The sequence below is a fragment of the Alligator sinensis genome, unplaced genomic scaffold, assembly GCF_000455745.1.
Source record: "Alligator sinensis unplaced genomic scaffold, ASM45574v1 scaffold85_1, whole genome shotgun sequence".
In the NCBI taxonomy this organism is placed as follows: Eukaryota; Metazoa; Chordata; order Crocodylia; family Alligatoridae; genus Alligator; species Alligator sinensis.
Window position 1 is genome coordinate 40726 of NW_005841891.1, and position 7990 is coordinate 48715.

Genomic DNA, 7990 nt, shown 5'->3' on the forward strand with positions numbered 1-7990 from the left:
TGCTGTTACATGCATGTTCATCTATAGTACATATATAGCTGGAGCTCTTAACCCCAGTACTTGTTTGAAAGTGAGTGTAAATTATAGCATGTGATTTTTGAACAATTTCTACACTAAATTTCTTGTAATATATCAAAAATAGTGCCCAGATGCCATGATGATGAGAATGCAGAGTACAAGAAATGGGAAGAAATGCCTTCTCTTCTGAAGCATGATGATGCTAAAAAGTATGTTCATAAAAGGACTTGGTGCCTAATATGTCCAAAAGTTAGATCCCAAAAACCTCTGTTCCACTACTACTTTACTCTGGAGTAAGGGAACACCCTAATGTGCCCAGAACTGTGTGAGCCCTGACAGTGTGAAGAAGTTAGGTGCTGAATCTCTCTACCTATATTATCCGCAGGCCTAGATATGTTTTCAGATTGGGCCTTGCACAAAAGGCAGTTACTGCATTAGGAAGAATACTCATCAGGGATGCAGGGAGAACCAGTTTCAAAATTACTTCTGCATCTCCCACGTTCAGGCTAAAGAGTATCCTGGAGTGGGGCTCGCTAAATTCTTTCCCTTGAAGCTGTTCTGCATTAAAGGACTATTTGCACATGTATTGATTGAGAGAGAGTGAGCTGACCAGAACCTAAATATCTCCTCGCCCCTGCGAGAGTCCTAACCATTCTTAGACATCAAAGTCCACCCATGCATTGTATAGGAAGCCTAGCTCCCAAATTCAAGACTGTAGCTTTCACTAGACAAGGCACCAAAGTATTTTTTTAACTTTAGAGAAAAATACACTGATTTATTAAACAGGCAGGAGTTGCCTAGGAGGTCAGCCCAAATTCCATTACAGAAGGTTATATGGTGGTCCAAAAACTAGTATAGATATGTCCACGGGCAACAAATAATTATAATATGAAATATCAGCCCAGTGGCTGGCTAATATAAAACAGTAAACCATTATCAAAGTAATTTGGGTATTCTAACAAAGTATTTCAATAGGGCTCAATTTTCTACAGCAACATTCAGTTCAGTTGTGAGTAATGAACTTATGTCCAACCTTATGCTGTGAACCACCTATGTGTACCTTGCTAGAAAGGGACAGCTGGTAAGTTTAACAGCTAGTGTAAAATATTTTGGTGCTAAAATATTATATTTTAAACCTTTCTTCTCATATCCTTGTGACAAGATATTACTGGAATCTGACATGACCACTTCTGCTATAGCCTCAAACTTGTAGCCTCTGAGTTGTTAACAATGCACCTTAGCATCTGCACCACACTCCCTACATGGCACTTTGAACATCTTATCAATGCTGCTCCCACATCATGTCATCTAGTTTAATAATCTCAACTTGAATAACAGATAACACTCAGCCAACAGACTTAAAAACACTGTTCAGTATTTTCCATTAGGTCTAATAATGCAATCTTGCAATTTTAATTGATATATCACATTTTTTTTAAAAGGCAAGGGAAAAAAGGCATAATAAAGGACAGGATTTATCTTCTAGTGTAAGAGAAGTGCATTTTCATTTTTTATTTCATGATGCTTAGCTAAAAGCTTTTAAAATATGCAATTACATTTTTTACATAAAAATAAAAACTAAGTCTGCATCAACATTATTTTAATTATTGACCACCCCAAAAGGTGGAAGGAAGAGCAGTGAATGAAGTGTGAAACTTCAGTATTAGTATACATTTACAGCATGGGATGGATTACCTTTGGGTTCAGGAGCATATCTTAGGCAATGTCAATTGTGTTGTTCATTGGTGTTTTGTGGTTAAGTGATCATTCAGAGTATTGGAACACTATACAGGTTTCCCTTGCTTTAAGCTGTACATGTGTTCCTGGAAAACAGCACATAACTTGAATCCACATAAAGGAAACCCACTTTACAATGTAACAAACAGGGACATGTTCCAAGACCTTAACTGTACTGACCTGCAGACCCATTTCTACCACCTTTATAAGACAACTTTGGTACAGTACTCACCAACAGCAGACAGTACGCACAAGCACAGGGCACTGTCATAATGGGGATGGCAACTTCAGAAACACGCATCGCAGACAACGTAGATCCACACAGGAGACTATGTTTTGGTGCACATCACTCCCACAATGCACCGCACAAACCTGCTGACTATGGGCTTCCACTACACTGATTGCATAAGAATGAATTTACCTCACATATAATGAAGTTTTGGTATAAAAAGGGTCATTGAATAAGAGCGAATTCGCATATACAGAACCCGCATAAAGCAAGGGAAACCTGTATTTTGAAAAATGTTATGTTCTGAATTAGGCCATAGACTCTGAGTTAGACTCTAGAAAAGTCCAATTTGTATAGAGCTTAGAATAAATTATTTTACACAAGGGTGTCAGAGATACAGCCCACAGAACCATTGCAACCAGCTTACAGGGCAAGTAGAGGGGCTGGGACCTGCCACTGAATTTTCAGTGATGGAGCCCCTGATAGGCACATGCATAGTAGCAAGGAGATAAACAATGACTGAATTAAACTTTGAACCAAAGCCACCACATCCAGATCCACCCCATGAGAGCAATTTAGTTTAACAACCCTGATTTAACCTTTACAGCACAGCAGACCGTGTCACTTGGAGGAAGATTTACCCAAGATAAAGGGATAAGTAATAGACTGAAAGGGAGTTTGTACTCTGACACCTATCTTAAAAGGTGCAACTATCTTTGGGTGTACAACAGGATCATTCCCAAATGCACACAATCTTCTTGATGAACCAGGATGATTGATTGGGTGCCAGGTTCTATCAGAGGCAGGACTGATTGAACCAGGGATAGGTAGCCAACCTGTGGCACGTGTGCAATGAGTGGCACACAGCAGGGGAAAGGTGGACATGCGGATGGGGAAGGGAGCAGAAAGCAGAGTAGCAGATCAGGTAGGGGAAGGAGATCAGAGGAGCACTTGGGGAAATTGTGGGGCTAATTTATATCATGCCTGTCAAAAAAGGTTGGTGACCACTGGATTAAAGTTTTCATTCTGGACTTCTTCAGGCAGGATTTGGCAACTTCAAGCAAGCCTGAGGGAAGGTTCTCTTGGCCCAGGGATGCTCAACTTGCCACCCATGAGCCAGATCCAGCCTGAGGAACCATGCCATCAGGTCCACAGGTCCAAAAATGTGGTGGCAGAGGAATGTTGGCAGCAACTGCTGCTCCCCTATTGCCAAATTTTTGGACCTAAAAGGAGATCCACAGGCTGGATAGCATACTAGATTGATACACAGGGGCTGGCTGGAGGCCATGCAGGACCTGATCTGGTGGGGCCATGTGTGAGGCCCTCAGATGGCAGCCTTTGGGCCAAGGGAGGCAGCATGGTGCTGAGAGGGACAGGGCCCCAGTGCATTAGCACGGAGTTGATGGAGGTGGTAGGGGGGCCAAATCCCATGGTGCAGGGCCTGACTCAGCTGGCAGCATGGCATTGAGGGACTCAGTGAGGGGCCTAATCTTGGCATGCAGAGCTCAGCTGGGCCCATGAAATAGCCCTATGCCACTCATCTGGCCTGTGGCACCATAAAGCTGGGCACCACTGTCCTGGGTTGTTACAGAGCCTAAAAGTAGATGTGGAGAAGTTCTTTGTTTCAACCTGTCTGTTTCAGCTTACGTTTTCTGCCACTGAAGGGTAAGTCTTTGACTTTCCATTTGTGCCTGGCATGGGGTGTCAGAAAACCAAGGTATGTATAGACAATGGGGAGAAAGGAGTGAGGGTTGATGGCTAAGGCTCATGTAGAATGATGATTCACCAGGTCCTCCAGTCCTTGTCTCGTAGTGAAAGCTGCTGTCATTCAACTGCACTTTAAGGTTGCATCCATTTAGCCTATTAGATCACACCAGAATTCCAGTTAAACAAGTGCAACGTCTGGGAACAGGAAAGCTCTAAGAAAAGGCAATTTTTACAAACCCAGGACTGCCTAGGAAGGATCGAGTAAACTTTCTTCTCTTGCTGGCATGCTGAACATTCCTGTCCATAGCCCGTTCTTAAAGAATTTCAGTCATATCCAACGTAGCTGGATAAATAAATATTTAAATACTCTAAATGTTCTGCAAGTTTAGATTGTTGAATCCCTATCATCTACATCGGGGTCCCAAACTCACCATCCCCCAAGGCTGGATGAAGACTGCAGGGCTCCTTGTGGGCCAGATCAACACGGTGGTAACATTGCTCGCCCCTGCCACTGACACATTGCCAACATAGCTCCGCAGTCCAGATTTTGTTTGCAAGCCCTGCAGCCAAATTCCCAGCCTCTCTGCTGGCTCCATGAGCCAGATGTGTCCCACAGTCCCCAAGCGTGACATCATCAAAACACTGGCTGTGATGCATGCAGCACTTATGAAGTATTCAAGAGCTTGATCAGAGAGAACGTACAACACATAACTACACAAACATCCCACTCAGTGTAAATCCATCCTGGTTGCTGGAAACATTGAGGTAGCATTGGACACATTCAGAGACTAACATGGATGCGAGCATAGTCATATTCGTATTACTTCATCTGATTTGCATAGTCAGTCCCATGCTGGTAACACAATAATTGGCCACATAGTGATGTAATGGTACAATAAAAATAATTTAATTTTAGCTTGCTGGGGAATGTAAATTATTTGTTTTGTTCTCACAGTTTGGAAGTCACCAAATAGAGTACATAGAATTCTCTCTCCTAAAATAACTTCTAAAAACCTCAGCCAACTAATTATATACTATTCTACAGCAGGCCTTGAAAGAGCCAATCGTTATTGTTGGTGAATAAGAAACTTTCCTTATCAAGTACAGTGAGATGGAAGACAAGGTTCCTTGGGTGAATTTGATATCTTTTATTAGACCAACCCAAATGGTTGGAGAATAGTTATTAAGCAAGCTTTCGGGTTCAAAAACCCTTCGTCAGGCTAAGGAAGTGTCAGCAGTTGGTGTGTGCTCTTCCTGGATGGAATGAAAAGTAAAGAAGCCAGGGGCTGGGCTGGGCTGGGGAGTCAGTTGCCAGGCAGATTGTAATGTATCAAAAATCCAATGTCTATGTTTAGTCCATGATCTCTAGTATCCAGCAGGTTGATGAAATGGAGCTCATAGGCTCGTCTCTGGGAAGTGTTGTGTAAATTTCCCTTGAGGATCAGGACTGAGAGATTGGAGAGAGAGTGGCCCTCCTGTGAGAAATGTGCCCCCACCGGTAATTGGGTGCTTCTGTCTTTGATGGATTTCATTGTGCTTGATTATTTTGTCCTTATTAATCTTGTTTTCCCCCCATCTTTGCACAGATCAGAGAGCTTAATTGCAGATATCGGCCTGTCTGAATTCAGTTCATATGTCAATTGTTTTTTAAGTCCATACTTACTGTTATACTGTGGTGGCTTTTCAATGTAGCTCTTCTTTTGAAAGTTTACAGAGTATTGCTACATTTATTCTGTGTGTGGGCCCTTTCTGTTTCTTTATTGCTTTGTTGCTTATAATCTTTTAATAAAATTGTAAACTACATATAAAATAAAATGTCAAAAAACACAAGGAAGAAAATTCCTGTACAAGATTTTTTTAAGTCATGCATAATCCAATATAAGCCTTTTTCATTCCATCATTTCATACCACTTCATGTAACATGACATCCATTGTGACATCCACTTCATAGGTCACACTCAGAAATGGAGGGGCTTCAAGCAAGTCATCCTTTTAGATACCACATTAAAGTGCTATCAAGAACCAGGGCATGCCCCAAAACACTGCCAGAACTTGTAGGCAGACTTGCAGAGCACTGAGGATTCTGCTCCCTACTGGATGAATCCAGAGGACACTGAAGTCAATGGAATAACTTCAACTGACTTCAATTGATTTAGATAGAATAGATAGGGTGCCATAATCTGTGGGTGCATCTACATGTGCATTATTGTACTTTAGTTAATGTGCATTAAATATACAACCTTCATTTTGAGGTACTAGAAAAATGTGTATTAGCCTGTTTTAATGCTCATTAACTTAAAAAGCACAGTTCTGAAGTGATGCTTTATAGGGGTGTGTGAAACGGGCCGTATTTTATTTGGATTCGGATTCGGCCCAAATCAGGGACAGTGATTCAATTCAGCCATGGACACAGCTTTAAATGTTTTTTCTACATACCTCAAGGTACCAGGCATAGCTCGTGAATGCTGCAATGGTGGGGCAGATGGAGCACCCCACAGGAGTGCAGGGGAGCCCCCCACATGCTTGGCTGCAAACCCAGAAGATGGTGGCTAGGAGTAAGGCCTAAATTTCTGTCCAGAAAAATACCCTAATAAAATACTTCAATGTGGAGAACTAGAAGAATTCTTCCGACACCTGCGCCTCAAAGAATATTTCCACGACCAAACTGAACCCACTCCCAACAACAACTCATCCTCTGACAACATTCAGGAAAGGATCAATGCCAAAAAGCCCCAAAAAATATCAGATTGGACACCTCGCAGTGGACGAAACCCTAACCTTGACTGCTACATTGACACCAACTGCTGAAGCTTCCTTAGCCTGACGAAGGGTTTTTGAACCCGAAAGTTTGCTTAATAACTATTCTCCAACCATTTGGGTTGGTCTAATAAAAGATATGAAATTCACCCAAGGAACCTTGTCTGCCTATGTCCTTAGACCAACACGGCTACAACCTAAACCCCTGTGAGATGGAAGATGCATTTTCATTAAAGTTTCTATCATGTGGTCACACACACACAAAACCCCCAAACTTGCCAAACATTAATGGATTAGTCCAGTCTTTCTGCATCTATATTTGGCCTGATTTATTGAGTCTGGTTTATTCAGCCTGGCTTATTCAGTCCTTCTGCATCTATATTCAGCCTGGTTTAATGCCCCAGGAACAGCAAACAGCACTACATTTTCACTGCACTACTTCTCAGGACTTGATGGCTATCAGCGAAACTATCAGTTAATTCTGTTCCATTGCTGGGGAAAAGCTCAGTAACAGCAAACACGCTGGACTGACGCAGGGACGAGGACTAAAAAAAAGAAATGTTAGTAGGACTGGAAGAGACACGTTAAGTCACTGAGTCTAACCCCCTGCTACATAACCCCCTTCTTAAGTGGATCAAGCTCCATCATAAAATGCTTTACCCCCATTAGCCCTATTCAGAGGCTACCGTTTAGACACCGTATACTAAAGTTACTCACAGGCAGACAAGGGTCTTTGGTTAATAAAAGTTTTTTTCCAACTATTCTTTTAAGGAACATTTGGATGCTTATCTGCTGGGATCCTTTGACCTTAGCTGACTTTCTGCCCTTTGGGCAGGGGGCTGGACTGGATGATCTTATGAGGTCCCTTCTAGCCCTAACGTCTATGAAATCTATGAAAAGATATTGGATTTACCACCTTGTCTGCATATGTCCTTAGACCAGCACAGCTACAGCCTACACCCCTGACAGTCACTCACAGGCACAGCAGAAGAGAGAGCATCCCGCCCCCAGAAATATTAACACAGGGACTGGGAGTTTGGGGAAAGGATGAGGCTGAAGCCAGCTCCTTAGTCCCAGTTCCTTGTTCCCAACTCATCACAGACACAATTAAAGGCTGGCAGCGATGAACTGGACAAGCGAAAGAGTTCGAACGTGAGGAGAAATAATCCCAGCCGGATCTCAACTCTTTATTCAGGGCTACGTACTTGAAACACGACACGATTTCACATTTGTATTAGTAAATATACTAATAAAAAACTTATTAGTCAATATACTAATAACAACAACAACAACAACAAACTCTTCGGCTTGTCGACCTCATCGCGACCGGTCTTTTATGGCGCTCAAGATCAGCGTCGAAAAAGGAACCGGGAATCAGGAACCGACAACTTCAGCCGCCCTCCCGGGGAAGGGACGGGCAGCAGCACAGCGCCTCCCCGCGCCGGAAGCGCGAAGCAGGGCCGGACCCCTCGCGGCGGCGGAGCCGGAGCCGGAGCCGAGCCAAACCGGGCCGGGCCGGGCCGGGTGCGAAGAGCAGGAACA